Source organism: Aotus nancymaae, unplaced genomic scaffold (assembly GCF_030222135.1).
Source record: "Aotus nancymaae isolate 86718 unplaced genomic scaffold, 86718_ANA_hifiasm-v0.15.2.pri h1tg000040l, whole genome shotgun sequence".
In the NCBI taxonomy this organism is placed as follows: domain Eukaryota; kingdom Metazoa; phylum Chordata; class Mammalia; order Primates; family Aotidae; genus Aotus; species Aotus nancymaae.
Genome location: NW_026988454.1, coordinates 40,995,861 through 41,011,799, shown reverse-complemented (window position 1 = coordinate 41,011,799; position 15,939 = coordinate 40,995,861). Strand labels below are relative to the sequence as shown.

The following is a 15,939-nucleotide window of genomic DNA, read 5'->3' as shown; positions in this document are numbered from 1 at the left end:
AGCATGTATATATGTATGTAACAAACGTGCACCTTCTGCACATGTATCATATAACCTAAAGAGTGTGTGTGTGTGTGTGTGTGTGTGTGTGTGTATGTATATGTATATGGAAAAAAATGTCTACCAACCATAAAAAGTCCAGGACCAAATGGATTCATAGCCAAATTCTCATGGATGTATAAACAAAAGCTGGTACCATTCCTACTGGAACTATTTTTAAAAATTGAAGCAGGACTCCTCCCTAACTCCTTTTATGTGGCTAGCATCATTCTTATACCTAAATCTGGCAGAGACACACAAAAAAATCAGGAGAATATTCCTGATAACCATAGATGCAAAAATTCTCAACAAAATACTAGCAAACTGAATCCAGTAGCACATCAAAAAGCTAATCTACCATGATCAAGTAGACTTTACTCTTGTGATGAAAAGTGTTTCACCCTATGCAAATCAATAAATGTGATTAATCACACAACTAAAAACAAAAACCATACAATCATCTCAATAGATACAGAGAAGGCTTTTGATTACAATCAACATCGCTTTATGTTAAAACCTCTAGGTATTATAAACAAACTAGGTATTAAAGGAACATACCTCAAAATAATAACAGCCATCTATGACAAACCTAAGCCAGTATCATACTGAGTGGGGAAAAGCTGGAAACATTCACCTTGAAAATCAGCACAAGACAATGATGCCCACTTTCACCACTGCTATTCAACATAGTACTGGAAGTTAAAGCCAGAGCAATCAGGCAAGAGAAAGAAATAAAACATCCAAATAGAAAGAGAAGTCAAACTGTTTCTTTTTGTAGATGACATGAATCGATACCTAGAAAACCCCATAGTTTCTGCCCAAAACCTCCTAGATCTATGTCTGATTTAAAAAAAAAACTTCAGCAAAGTTTTTGGCTAGAAAATTAATATACAAAAATTAGTAGCATTTCTGTACCACAACAATGTACATTCTGAGAGCCAATCAAGAATGCAACCTCATTTACAACAACCACAAAAAGAAATACCATCCAATAATCTAAACTTTATGCATGGGACCGTATGTTTATCACCATCATCTTTCTAGCTCTCATCTTCTAGAATCTTAATCTCAACTTACTTTTGACTTCATTGAGAATGCCAGTCTATATTATCTCATTGTCTTCATTTTTTCTGTTGAGTGTACACTTTCTGGTCAATGATAATAATTTTCTTGGATATAGTTTTGGTTTCTTTCACTTCTTTTACTTTCCTCTTCTGGCAAAACTGAAATCCTGTTTTAATCGAATTCTCCATCCATTTCCCAATGATACTTACACAGCTGAATGTGGCTGGATAAAAATATAAAATTATCTCAGGATAATTCATGGCTGTGATCCTCAAAGGAGATCTTACTGCTTTCAGGTAATCATACTATATGTCCCTAGTCAAATTGCTCTCTCACTCTTCCCTCAAAATATTTCATATACTCCCCTCTCTCCTCAAACCACAACATCTCTTCTTCCTGTTTTTATTCAGCTTCCTAATTTACTAGGACTATTGAAGCAATCAAATGAGAAATTTTCCAGGATTCTATGACTGCATTTGCCATTTATCAGCATCTATACTTTTTCTACCAGCCTGTTACCATTGGTGAGCTTTCCATGCCCCTATTTAAGAATGATTTCTTTATTTGTGTACTGAGGAAGAAAGTAATACATTTTCATGAAGACAATGAGAATCCTAATAGAATCAACCTAATGAAGGAATAGAATAAATACACTTATAATGAATAGTTATTAATGTTATTGCCTATATCATGATAGAAAAGCGGTCTGCCTAGAGAAAGGAGTCATCATCAGTTTGGAACAATAATTAAAGACAAGTACATATAGTAATGTAGTTTTTGAAGATTTTAATTAACAGATGTTCATGACTTGGGGAATTAGAATAATAAAATATACATTATATGTCTTACTTAATTTTACCTTGACAGATCCCTTTTGGTCTGTGTAGGAGGTAATAAACAATCTGTGTGAAAACCTACTTAACAATTTCTTCATGGACCAGTGAAACTAAGTTCTCTAGGGAGTTTTCTCTGATTATTCTAGTATGCAATCATCTCCATTTTGTTTAAATTTTAAGGTTTATTATCTGTATAATAATTTTTTTTACTTATTCATAAATACTCTTTATTATTTAATTATTTTGTATCTCACCTCCAAATGTCTGTTTCTGTTCTGATTTTCACTGATCTAATACTAAGGGATTTTTTTAGCTTCTCTGTGACCTGCTATTCTCCATTCAGATTTTTGATCATTACATGAAGAAACTTTGCTAGAGAGTCTATATTTTAGACAGCTAGTAACAATGAAAAAGAAAAGACAAAGAATTAATAAATTCCAGAATGGTGAGAAATAAGGATTGAGAGGTTGATACTAATTTGTAAATGCAAATACGATTTACCTTAAAAGATGATTTACAAAATAATATTAGAAAGTATCTGGTAGAGTTAATGTATTTAAGGCAGAATGGCAATTATTTACCTTGAATATTAGCTTGGAACATTCCATGTCAGAGGAGTCAAATGTATGTTGGTTATTTCAAGAGCAAGTCAGTGAATTAGCTGCATTGGAAAGAAAATTAATTTAAAAATCAGTATTAGAAGAGATCACTCAACAGACCATTAAACACCTTCTTTTTCTCCCTAACTTTGTGCTCCTCACTAATTATCTTGTAAATCAGGGACTTTAGGATGGTTATCTCTTAGAACGAAACACTATTTGTAGCATGAAAAACTGTTGTCTCAAAATAATGTCCTGTGAATGTTTTTTCTTCCATTTGTTTTTTTAAGGAAAGCTTTTTTCTTTGATGGTTACATTTTAATTATTTGTTTTTGAACAAATTCTATTCTTGTGGGTAATATTTGTGTTTTTAATAAGCAAAGATGCAGAATTGCTCTTCACATTCAAATTGGAGGAAAAATATACTCAAGTGATGACAATTCTCAGTTTAAAGCTTACACCAAATTTTCAGTAACATAGTTCATTATTTATCTTGAAGGTCTCTAAGCCTGCAACCACATGTGTTAATGTGGAAACAATTTGGATCGGGGGTGAGGATTTGTTTTAAATTTACTTGAAGAAGAGAGAATCCTGAATTATATTTGGAACCTTCAATTTAAGGTTTGTAAGTATTTCCTGTTGAATACTAATGTAACCAATATTGTTCACTAATATTCAAATTAAATTGCTCTCAATTTGATACTCAAATTGATGGTTCAGAGAACTTAGCCTGAAAATCATGGGATTTTTGACTTTATTATTCATGTTTGCACAATTGCTTTCATGTGTAATGGAAGCACTCTAAAGAAAGAGCATTCTATATTTTTAGCCTCAAGTGTCAGTGCTGTGCCCTAACATCTTACCCCCTCCTGATTTCAGTGCCCTTAAAAGTGCTGTGATTCTCCCTCATCACTTAAGTTATTATAGTGTAATGGCTTGTTTCCATGTTTTTCTCCTTACTAGTGTTAACGAAAACCAGAGCTGGACAGTAGTTAGAGCAGTAAATATAAATTTTATTCAGAGCTATTGCAATGGGGGAAAAGAGACCTCAGTGTAGAATTGGCTCAAGTTCTAATGCAGCATGGGCAAGTAGGGATTTATAGCCAAGGATCGGGGGACCAGGAGATAGAAAATTACTGAATAAACATCAGAGGTAAGGGAGGATTCTAGTTAAATCAATTTGACAAAATTCTTACTGAAAGCAGGCCAGGGTGATCAGATACCAAGGGTGGGTATAAGAAATCTGGTCACATATTGAGAGTGACAAGACGGTATCAAGGATGGGAAATGGTCTGTAAATGAAGTTAGCAAAATTTTTACTACAACTGGGCCATGCAGGCCCAACAAGGCAGACATAAAAATTGAAGACTAGAGGGCTTAGTGGAGCCTGACTAACGTTTAGTCAAGGAGAAAGTCTGTCACTAGACAGAAGTTTACTTAAAGTCACAGAGTGTATCTATTTTCTGTATTCCCACTTCTTAACATAGCGGCTGGCGGATAGAAGATTTTCACTAAATGTTTTTGAAGTTATACATTTGTGGGAGGGTGTCAGGATTTACTAAATTACAGATATGACCTGATATGGTTTGGCTCTTTGTTCCCACCCAAATCTCATTTTGTAGGACCCATAATTCCCACATGTTGTGGGAGGGACCCAGTGGGAAATGATTGAATCAGGGGGTGGGTCTTTCTCATGCTGTTCTCATGATAGTGAATAAATCTTACAAGATCTAATGTTTTTAAAAATGAGAGTTTACCCGCACAACCTCTCTTCTCTTGTCTGCCACCATGTGAGATGTGCCTTTCCTCTTCTGCCGTGATTGTGAGTACTTCCTAGCCATGTGGAACTGTAAGTCCATACCTCTTTCTTTTGTAAATTGCCCAGCCTCAGGTATTTCTTCATCAGAAGCATGAAAATGGGCTAATACATGTCCCAAATACTAAAATATGTCAAAGAAAAACTACTAGCCTTGGAGTCTTACCGAATGCTAAGTGTGTCCCAAATTCTAAGTTTTTTCAAAAAAAGAGCACTGACTTTGGAGTCAGACAGAATTGGGTTTGAATCCTGAACCTAACACCAGTTGTAGCCATGCACAATTTCTGAGGATTAGTTTTCTTATCTTTAAAATGAGAATAGTAATTCTTAGCTAAAAATTTTGCTGTGATGATTAAATGTACTTAATACCTTCTAGTGTCTGTATTCTAGTCACTTTACCACATTATTTGTTTTAGCACGCTTTCCATTATGTCAGGCTTCTTCCCAGAAAATGATGGTACAGTTTTGATGTATGTTGTAAGTAATAATTGAGAATTCTAATGCAATAAAAAGTTTTCAATATGTGACATTAAAGCAGTCTCTTAATATATATGTTTTCTCAATTTTAAAATTAGAAGGCCCAACTAGATGATCTCTAAGGTTTCTAATGGTAATGATCCTGAATTATATTCCTTAGGAATCATTGTCTAGAAGTAGGTTCATTTCTAATAACATTTTAAGTGTAGTAAATTGACCAGTAAATTACTTCTCACTAAAATATTAGAAACTTAGTATGCCATTCTCTTAGGAGAATTTTTCATTTAAAAGAAGAGAGCTAGAATATTGAAAAGATTGACAGAGTGCATTGTTCATACATACTGAGCTATCAGTAGAGAAAATGATTTTGAGCAGGAAGGGCATCTTTCTTTTATAATTTATCTTTATGTTTTATTGTATGTATTTAAGGTGTGCAACATGATGCTTTGATGTATTTGTACGTAGTGAAATAGTTATAGTCTAGCAAATGAACATATCCATCATCTCACGAGAAAGAGTAGCTTTCTAGTGCCCATGTCATGCAACTTTACTTATGTAACTTATAATTAAGTTTAAACTGATGGGCATAACACCCAGGATGTTTTAGCCTTTCTTAAGATACATTTTAGTGATTTGGTTTAGATTCTTTAGAAAATTTAAGAACATTGTTTATTATATATTTTTTAGTTTATTTGGAAAGCTGAGGAGAAATGAAAACTTTTATTTTTTGTATCCTCCTTTTTTCCTTCACCTCTTTTTTTCTCTCTCTCTCTGACACACACACACACACACACACACACACACACACACACAAGCATGTTCTCTTGCTCTCTCTTTTTTCAATTTCTTTATCTTACATAGATAGTAAATTCCTTTGAGCACTACCACACATAAAATAAAACTGTGTTCCAGACTGCAACCAATATATAAAATACTCTACTACACTCAAAATTATTATTAAAAAAAAAAAACCAACAGTAACTATCCTTCTATTGTAATATATACAGGCATTGACATCTTTGTCTGTAACTGACATAATGAGCTCAGCTAAGTGGCAAACTTGAAGGGACAAGTGCTTGTAAAATCAACTTCTGGATTAACTGGCTGAGGTATATTTAAGTAGAGTGCATATAAATTGAAGGCATCAAATTCAATTTTTAAAATGTGATATATTAAATTTGTATTTTATAAATTAGGATATTGATTTATCTAAAACATCATTTTGGAGTAGGATATTACATTTAGCACTATGACAGCTTAATGGCACGAGTTTAGGAAATAGTATAATATAGTGGAAAGAAGATTAGGTATAAAGTCTGGAATCACTAGTTTTAACTGTGGCTCTGTTCCTAATTTACTGTGTGACATTATACAGACACATTCCTCTCTTATGTTAAAGTACATGATCTTTGAATTCTTTTCTTCACTGACGTTGTTCTACATGGGAGTGCATCCACAAGAAGACCAAAGCCCTGAATGTTTGTGGTTTGGAAAGCTTACAATATACCTAGAGACAGGGAGGCTATCTGTAAATTATGAGAAATATAAGTGTCTTCCTATTGATAAAATAAATCTGAGTTTTAGAATCACAGTTTAGGAAATAAGGACTAGATATGCCATCTCTTTTAAAAGACTATAGATTATTCATTGTGATCTTAAGGAAATGAAAAGGTAATTAAACCTAAATTAAGCAAAATAAGGAAAATAATATCAAAGTACAAATTAATGAAAAGAAAGCATAAAGACAATAGAGAAAATCAATAAAACCAAAAGCTAATTCTTTCAGGAGGTGAATAAAATTGATAAAGTCAAACTGACCAGGAAATAGAGAAGACCTAAATTACTAATATTAGGAAAGAGAGAGATTATATCACTGTGATTTATAGATCTTATTAGGATAAATACTTGCACAACTTTATGCCAATAAATTAGACAACTTCGATAAGATGGATATCTGTGAAAGACACAAATACCAAAAATCACACAAGAAGAAATAGAAAACAAGAATAGCTCTATAACTATTACACAAATGGATATTGTAGTTAAAAAACTTTCCATTAAAAAAAAACTTTAGGTTTTGATTTGCATTTCTCTAATGACCATGGAACTTTACCTTGTGATCATATGTTTGTTGGCCTCATATATGTCTTCCTTTGAAAAGTATCTGTTCATATCCTTTGCCCACTTTTGATGGGTCTGTTTTTTTAATTGTAAATCTCTTTTAGTTCTTTGTAGATTCTGGATATTAGCCCTTTGTCAGATGGGTAGATTGCAAAAATTTTTTCCTATTCTCTAGTGATTGTTTCTTTTGCTGTACAGATCTGCACATGTACCCCAGAACCTAAAGTACAATAAAAAACAAAATCAAAAAACAAAAAACTTTAGGTCCAGATGGCTTCACTGGTGAATGTCACAGAACATTTAAAGAATAAATAGTGCCAATTCTTCGTAAGCACTTCCAAAAATTTTTAAATAGAGATACTTTTTAACAGAATTCTGGCCTATTCTTTGAGGCCAAAATTACCATTATATCAAAACCACACAGAGATATTGTAGTATCTTTCTTGTAAGAAAAAGAAACTACATATTGATAACTCTATGAATACATGTTATTGTTATCAAATTGTAAACAAAATTTTAGTATATCAAATCCAATAATATGGTAAAAGGATAATATATTATGATCAAGTCGGATTTACCCTAGAAATGCAGGACTGGTTTAACATTTGAAAAGCAATCAGTACAGCTCTACATATTAAAAATTATAAAAAGAAAACCATCTGAACATCTCAATAGGTGCTGAAAAAGTAGTTGTAAGGTGAAATGTCATATTCATTTCTGATGAAAACTCTCAGTAAATTAAGAATAGAAATGAATTTTCTCAGTCTGATGAAGGGCACTGTGATGGTTAATACTGAGTGTTAACCTCATTGGATTTAAGGGTGCAAATTATTGTTTCTGGGTGTGTCTATGATTAAAAGAGGATAACATTTGAGTTCGTGCACTGGGAAAGGTAGATTCATTCTCAATCTGGGTGGGTACCATCTAATCAGCTGCCAGTGCAGCTAGAATAAAGCAGGCAGGAGAAGATGGAAGAGTAGATTTACTGAGTCTTCTAGCTTTCATCTTTCTCCCATGCTGGATGCTTCCTGCCCTTGAACATCAGACTCCAAGTTCTTCAACTTTTGTCTCTTGGACTTATACTAGTGGTTTTCCAGGGTCTCTTGGGCCTTTGGCCATAGACTGATGGCTGCACTGTCTGCTTCCCTAATTTTGCAGTTTTGGGACTTTGAGTATCCACCATTGGCTTCCTTGCTCCTCGACTTGCAGATGGCCTTTTGTGGAACTTTACCTTGTGATCATGTGAGTCAATTTTCCTTAATAAACTCCCTTTCATATATGCATATGTCCTATTAGTTCTGTCCCTGTAGAGAACCGTGACTAACACAGGCACCTATGGAAAACCTACAGGTAATATTATAATAGTGAAAAACTGAATGATTTCCTTCTAAGATCAGGAACAAGATAGGGATGTCCAATATTACCACTTTTAGGTAATATTATACTGGGGGCTCTAGTGAGTGCAATCAGGCAAGAAAAAAGGCATCCAGACTGAAAAGAAAGAAGAAAAACTATTTTATTCATAAGTTATATGATCATTTATGTAGAAAATCTGATGGAATTCATAAATGAACTGTAAGAAATAATGACTTTAGCAATGTAATAAGACACAAAGTCAATATACGAAAATCAATGATATTCCTACAAGCTATCAAAATTATTAAAAAATTTATCTGAAATTTAATTTAAAGATTAAAATTAAAAATATAGTTTACAATAGCATCAACAATTATGAAGTATCTGAATATAAGCCTAACAAAATATATGAATCACCTATACCTTTAAAACTATAAAATATTTTTGAGAGAAATTAAAGATAATTTTAATAAATGGATAAAATACCTTTTATATGGGTTAGGAAACTCAATACTTTTGAAAATTTCAGTCTGCCTGTTGATTTGCAAATTCAATGTCATCCAAATAAAAGTCAAAACTGGCATTATTTATGTTTAGAAGTTGACAAGCTGATTCTAAAACTCATATGGACATTAAAAAAATCTAAAAAATGACTCTGATAATTGGAATTGAAATACTACCTGATTTCAATAATTATTATAAACCTACAGGAATCAAAACAGTATGGTTTTGACATAAAGATAGAGAAATCAACTGATGGAAAAAATAGTGGAGTCCAGAAGTAAACCCACATACACATAGAGGATTGATTTTGACAAAGGTATGAAAACATATATTGAAGAATCGGAAGGCTTTTCAACAGATAGTGCTGGGGAAAATTTGTTAATGTTAGTGGTGAAAATGATTCTAGATTGAAAACAAAGAAGTAAAACTTTTACAGACAGTATCATCTAGATCATTTGGGGTTATGAGTCTGTTATTTCACACCATACATAAAAATTGTCTGAAAATCAGTCATACACCTAAATGTAAAACCTAAAATGCAAAACTATAGTGACAGTAAAAACATTAGTTGTTATGGGTTTTAGGATGTATGGTGGAAGGTTTGAATAAGTGAAGAACAGAGGATGTTTAAAAGATGGCAATAGTATTCTGTATATAGCAGTGGTGAATACATGACACTATGCATTTGTCAAAACCTTTAGAAATGTATAGCCCAAAGAATAAAAATCACTAAGGTATGTAAATAAGAAAATAATTTGAGATCGAGGGAATTCCAGAATGGAATGTATAATGTGGCAGAACAATCTAATTGCAATTCAAATGTATAAACAACATTAATGGAGGTGAGGCTAAGTAACTGTAAATCACTATAAAACTTCAGGCAAAGGAAACTGTATATAAGCACTGAACTTTAGTTGATAGAAGTGTTTCTCAGAGATTTATGAGTTATGACTCTGATACTGCTTTATATGTGTACTAGACATATATCTCCCAGACAGAAAAATTGTAAATAATTTATGCAGAATTGAACAATTAATTAAATCTACGGTGAATAGTGGAGACCAGGTTTCTCATTTTTGGAGTTGGGATTTATGGATAAGCAAGGCAAGGGGCAAGAATTATCCATGTGGTAATGTTATAAAGATGGAGCTATTGGTATGAACTTATGTTTAATTTAATATAGATATAGACATTTGCATATAGAAATATTTACAGATATGTGCACATATGTGCATGCATACATGTGTGTGTGCATCCATATATTCTTTTGAGTTTTACATTTAAGTCTTTATACATTTTGAGTTGGTTTTTGTATGTGATGTAAGGAAGGGGTCCAGTTAAACACCATAGTCTTGGCCCAAAAGCTCCTTCAGCTGATAAACAAATTCAGTAAAGTTTCAGGATACAAAATCAATGTACCAAAATCACTAGCATTTCTATAGACCAACAAGAGCCAAACCAAGAGCCAAATCAGGAAATCAATCCCATTTACAATTACCACAAAAAGAATAAAATATCTAGAATACAGCTAACCATAGAGGTGAAAGATCTCTACAATGAGAATTACAAAACACTGCTCAAAGAAATCAGAGATGACATAAATTGAAAAATATTTCATACTCAGGAATTAGAAAAATTAATATCATTAAAATGACCATAATTTCCAAAGCAATTTACATATTTAGTGCTGTTCCTATTGAATTACCAATGACATTTTCCACAGAACTAGAAAAAATTATTATAAAATTTGTGTGAAACCATAACACACCCAAATAGCCAAGGCAATCCTAAGCAGAAAGAACAAAGCTGAAGGCATGAAGGTGCCTGACTTTATACTACAGATGTAGAGTAACCAAAACAGCATAGTACTGGTACAAAAAGAGACACATAGACCAATGGAACAGAATAGAGAGCCCAGAAACAAGGCTGCACACCTCCAACAATCTGATCTTCAACAAAGCTGACAAAAATTAGCAATAGGGAAAGTACTTCTCACTCAACAATGGTGCTTGGAAAACTAGAAAGTAAGGAAATGCTAAACAAACTAAAAAACAAAGAAATAAATACCACAACACTCACAAAGATGGGAGTATGTCAAATGGAAACGAGCCTACTGAAAAAGCTTCCAATGGCCAAAACTGGAACAATTTGATTAACCAGACAAAGTTACATTGAATTATAATGTTAATGTAAATTCATGAGTCTATACTGATATAAATGATTGAATAAATAAATAAATGTGGGAGATGAGACAAATTTCCCAGCAGAAAAATTGTAAATTATTTATGCAGATACTCCACCTTCAAGGGGCATAACTTGTTAAGATGGGTTGCATGCAGTGACTTTCTTCCAAAGAGTACAGTATAAAAATGGGCAAAAATACAATTTTATAGTAGAGAAATCTGACAAACATTGGCTCAATTATTGATCAAAATGAACATCAATAATAAGTATGTTAATAATACAGACTCTTTATATGATTTAATGAAAATTGCCCTTTACCTGTGTGATTTTCCTCCCCAAAACTCATAACCCCAATATAATTATGAAAAAAACATATGACAAATTCCAATTATGAAACATTGTACAAAATACACAATCAGTACTAAACTGTCAAAATCTTCAGGTCATCAAAAACAAGAACACTCAAAAAGAAGAAACTGTCACAGCCAAGTGGAGCCTAAAGAGATATGGCAACTAAATATAATATGGCAACTAGTAAGAGATGTGACAACTAAATATGCAATATTTTAGATAGAATCCTGAAACAGAAAAGTAACATTAGAGAAAAACTAAAGAAATCCGAATAAACTATGGGTTTTAATTAGTGATAATGTGTCTGTTAGTTTATACAAATAAAAATGTATCATACTAATATAAAGGTATTAATAATAGGGGAAACTGGATGCAGGGTATATGGGAACTCTATACTATCTATAATTTTTCTGTAAATTTAAAATTATTTTAAAAATGCTTATTTTTAAAATACAATGAGGTATTGTAAAACTTACATTGGAATAGCTATAATGTAAAGATGGAATATGGTATAAATTGTTGGTAAAAATATGGGGCATTAATTTTATATTTTTTCTTGAGATGCAGTCTCACTCTGTCACCCAGGCTGGAGTGCAGTGGTATAATCCTGATTCACTGCATTCGCCACCTCCTGGATTCAAGTGATTTTCCTCCCTCAGTCTCCTGAGTAGCTGGGACCACAGGCACACACCACCATGCCTGGCTAATTTTTGTATTTTTAGTAGAGATGAGGTTTCACCAGACTTGTCTTGAACCCATGACCTCAAGTGATCCACCCTCCTTGGCCCCCCAAAGTGCTGGATTACAGTGTGAGCCACTGCACTTGGCCAAGCATTTCTGTATGTATGTATCTATGTGATATGGTTTGGCTCCGTGTCCCCTCCCAAATCTCATCTTGAATTGTAATCCCTACATGTCAAAAGAGGGACCTGGTGGGAAGTGATTGGATAATGTGGGCTATTTCCCCCTGCTTCTCTGTGACAGTGAGGGAGTTCTCACAAGATCTGGAAGATTGAAAGTGCCAATTTCTCCTGCATGCACGTTCTCTCTCCTGCCACCTTATGAAGAAGGTACCTGCTTCCCCTTCATCTTCTGCCATGATTATAAGTTTCCTGAGGCCTCCCCAGACATGCAGAACTGTGAGTCAGTTAAACCTCTTTTGTTTATAAATTACCCAGTCTCAAGTAGTATCCTTATAGTAATGTGAAAACAGACTAATGCAAAGTATTGTTACTAACAGAGTGGAGTACTCCTATAAAGGTAATCTGAAAATGTGGAAATAACTTTGGAACTGGGTAATGGGCAGAGGTTGGAACAGTTAGGAAGGGTCAGAAGAAGACAGGAAGATGTGTGAAGTTTGCGACTTCCTGGAGACTTGTTGAATGGCTTTGACCAAAATGCTGATAGTGATATGGACTATGAAGTTCGGGCTAAGGTGGTCTCAGATGGAGAAGAGGAACTTCTAGGGAACTGGAGCAAAGGTCACTCTTGCTATTCTTTACCAAAAAGAATGGCAGCATTTTGCCCCTGCCCTCTAGAGATTTGTGAAACTTTGAACTTGAGAGAGATGATTTAGAGTATCTGGTGGAAAAAATGTCTAAGCAGCAAAGCATTCAAGAGGTGACCTTGCTGATTCTGAAAGTGTTCAGTCATATGCATTCATAAAGAGATGACTTGAAATTGGAAATTATATTTAAAAAGGAAGCAGACCATAAAAGTTCAGAAAATTTGCAGCCTGACCATGAGGTAGAAAAGAAAAACCCATTTTCTGGGGAGAAATTCAAGCTGGCTGCAAAAATTTGTATAACAGGAACCAAATGTTAATTGTCAAGACAATGGAGTAAATGTCTCCAGGGAATTCCAGAGATCTTCAAGGCAGCCTCTCACACTACAAGCCTGGAGGCCTAGGAGGGAAAAATTGTTTCATGGACCTGGTCCAGGTCCCTGCTCCTTTATGCAGCCTTGGAACTTGGTGCCTTTCATCCCAGTCATTCCAGCTCCAGCTGTGGTAAAAGGGGCACACATACATCTCAGGCCATTGCTTCAGAGGCTTCAAGCCCCAAACCTTGGCAGCTTCCATGTGGTATTGGGCCTGTGGGTGTGCAGAAGAAAAGAATTGAGGTTTGGGAACCTCTGCTTAGATTTTACAGGATAGATGGAAATGCTTAGATGTCCAGGCAGAAGTTGGCTGCAGGGGCGAAGCCTTCATGGAAAACCTCTATTAAGGCAATGCAGAGGGAAAATGTGTTTTTGGAGTCCCCACACAGAGTTGCCATTGGGGCACTGCCTAGTGGAGCTATGAGAAGAGAGCCACCATCCTCCAGACCCCAGAATGCTAGATCCACTGACAGATTGTACTGTGCATGTGGAAAAGCTGTAGACACTCAACACTAGCCCATAAAAGTAGCCACAGGGGCTGTGCCCTGCACAGCCATAGGGATGGAGCTGCCTAAGGCCTTGGGAGCCCGCCTCTTACATTACCGTGTCCTGGGTGTGAGACATGGAGTAAAAGGGGATTATTTTGGAGCTTTAAGATTTAATGACTACCCCACTGAATTTTGGACTTGTTTAGGGCCTGTGGCCCCTTTGTTTTGGCTGATTTCTCACATTGAAATGAGTACATTTACCCAATGCCTATACCATCATTATATCTTGGAGGTCCTAACTTGCTTTTGATTTTACAAGCTCATGGGTGGAAGAGTCTTGCCTTGTCTCAGATGAAACTTTGTACTTAGATTTTTGGGTTAATGCTGGAATGAGTTAAGACTTTGGGGGGACTGTTGGGAAGGCATGATTGGTTTTGAAATGTGAAAAGGACATGAGATTTGGAAGGGGCCAGGGGCCGAATGATATGGTTTGGCTCTGTGTCCCCACCCAAATCTAATCTTGAATCATAATCCCATGTGTTAAGGGAGGGACCTAGTGGGAGGTGATTAAATTATGGAAGCCATTTCCCCCATGCTATTCTTACGATAGTGGGGGAGTTCTCATGAGATTTGATAGCTTACTAGTGATAGTTTTCTCTGTGCATGCTCTCTCTCTCTCCTGCAACCATGTGAAGAAGGTATCAGCTTCACATTGTTGTGGTGCCCTTTGTCTTCTGCCATGACTGTAAGTTTCTTGAGGTTTCCCCAGCCATGTAGAACTATGAGTCAATGAAACCTCTTTCCTTTATAAAATACAGTCTCAGGTAGTGTCTTTATACCAGTGTGAAAATAGACTTACTATGTATCCTGAATACATACAGTTATCAAAATATATGTACCCAAATGTACAAAGCAGCACTATTTTAAATGGCCAAAATTTGAAAACAATCAAAATGTTCAGCACTGGAATTGATAAATATATTTTCTCACCATTGAAAACTTCATGTTAATCAGAATAAAGTCTAGGCCTAATCACAAAAATATGATTAATCTCAGAAATAGAAAGTTGGTAGAAAAAATCCAGACACACAAAAATGTACATCCCATGCGATTTATTTATATGTTGTACAATAGGCAAAACTAATGCATGGAGAAAGGGCCCAATGATTAGAAGGAAGCAAGATGGGGGACTTATGAGGGCTTGGTAATGTTCTTTTGCTTGATCTCAGAGTGCTCATCACATGAGTGTGTTCAAGTTTAGATTGTTTTTTATCTGTGTAAATGAATATAAATAAATTTTGTACATGAATCTAATGCCAGTTATTGGGCTATAAATCTCTTTGCTAGGTTTCTGTTTTCAATTTCTTTGTATTTTCAACAAAAACTTATTTTAAAGTAAGTATTAATAGCAAAATTTTTTCAAATGTGCATATAGGGAGATAATAATATGATAAAACCTGTCAACCTATCAGAAAGCTTCAATAATTATAACCTTTGCCAATATTATTTAAATGTCTGTTTTTCCTGGTATTTTTTAAAGCTCCTTAGTATGTAACAATTGGCATACATGAAATTGAACATAATTGTTGTGTAAAATTTGATAATTTTTGACATATGTATACATCAATGAAACCATAATCCATATTCAAGAAATATAAATATTTCTCACCACCCTAAATTTTCTTATGCCTTTTTGAAATTCTCTCTGCTCTTGCCCAACAATACCAGCTACTACTGATCTGCTTTCTGTCACTGTAGATGAACTTGCATTTTCCAAAGATTTATATGAATAGAATCATACAGTATGTACTCTTTCTTTGTCTGGCTTTTTTTACACTGCATAATGAATTTTTGACTTACCCATGCTGGTGCATGCATTTCTATTGTATAGAAGTACCAAAATTTGCTAATCCATTAATATGTTTAGGGACATTTGGATTGTTTCCAGTTTGAGATTATTAGAAATGAAACTGCTATGAGCATTTTGTATAGACATAGATTTCCTTTTCTCTTGGATAAATACATAGGAGTAGAATGAGTAAACTATATGGTAAGTATACACTTTAATTTGTAAGAAACTGACAGACTATTTGCCAAACATTTTACCACTTTACAGTTGTTCAGCATATGAAAGTCATAGTTCCTCCACATCCTTGCCAACACTTGCTAAGGTCGGTCTTTTATAATTTTAGTCATTCTCTCAGGAGCACAGTGTTATCTCTTAT

At 34.4% G+C, this 15,939-nt stretch overlaps 1 protein-coding gene across 2 annotated transcripts in view; it reads left to right on the top strand.

The window, feature by feature from the left end:
* Window positions 1-15,939, top strand: part of CENPW (centromere protein W) — a 369,844-nt gene that overhangs the window by 98,386 nt on the left and 255,519 nt on the right. The window contains exon 4 of one of the 2 annotated variants that reach the window (XR_001111253.3): window positions 3,039-3,058. The exons of the other annotated variant lie outside the window; for it this stretch is intronic. The gene's annotated coding sequence lies outside the window, so the exon portion shown is untranslated. Of the gene's footprint in view, window positions 1-3,038; window positions 3,059-15,939 lie in introns of those variants that run through there. 2 annotated transcript variants of the gene reach the window in all.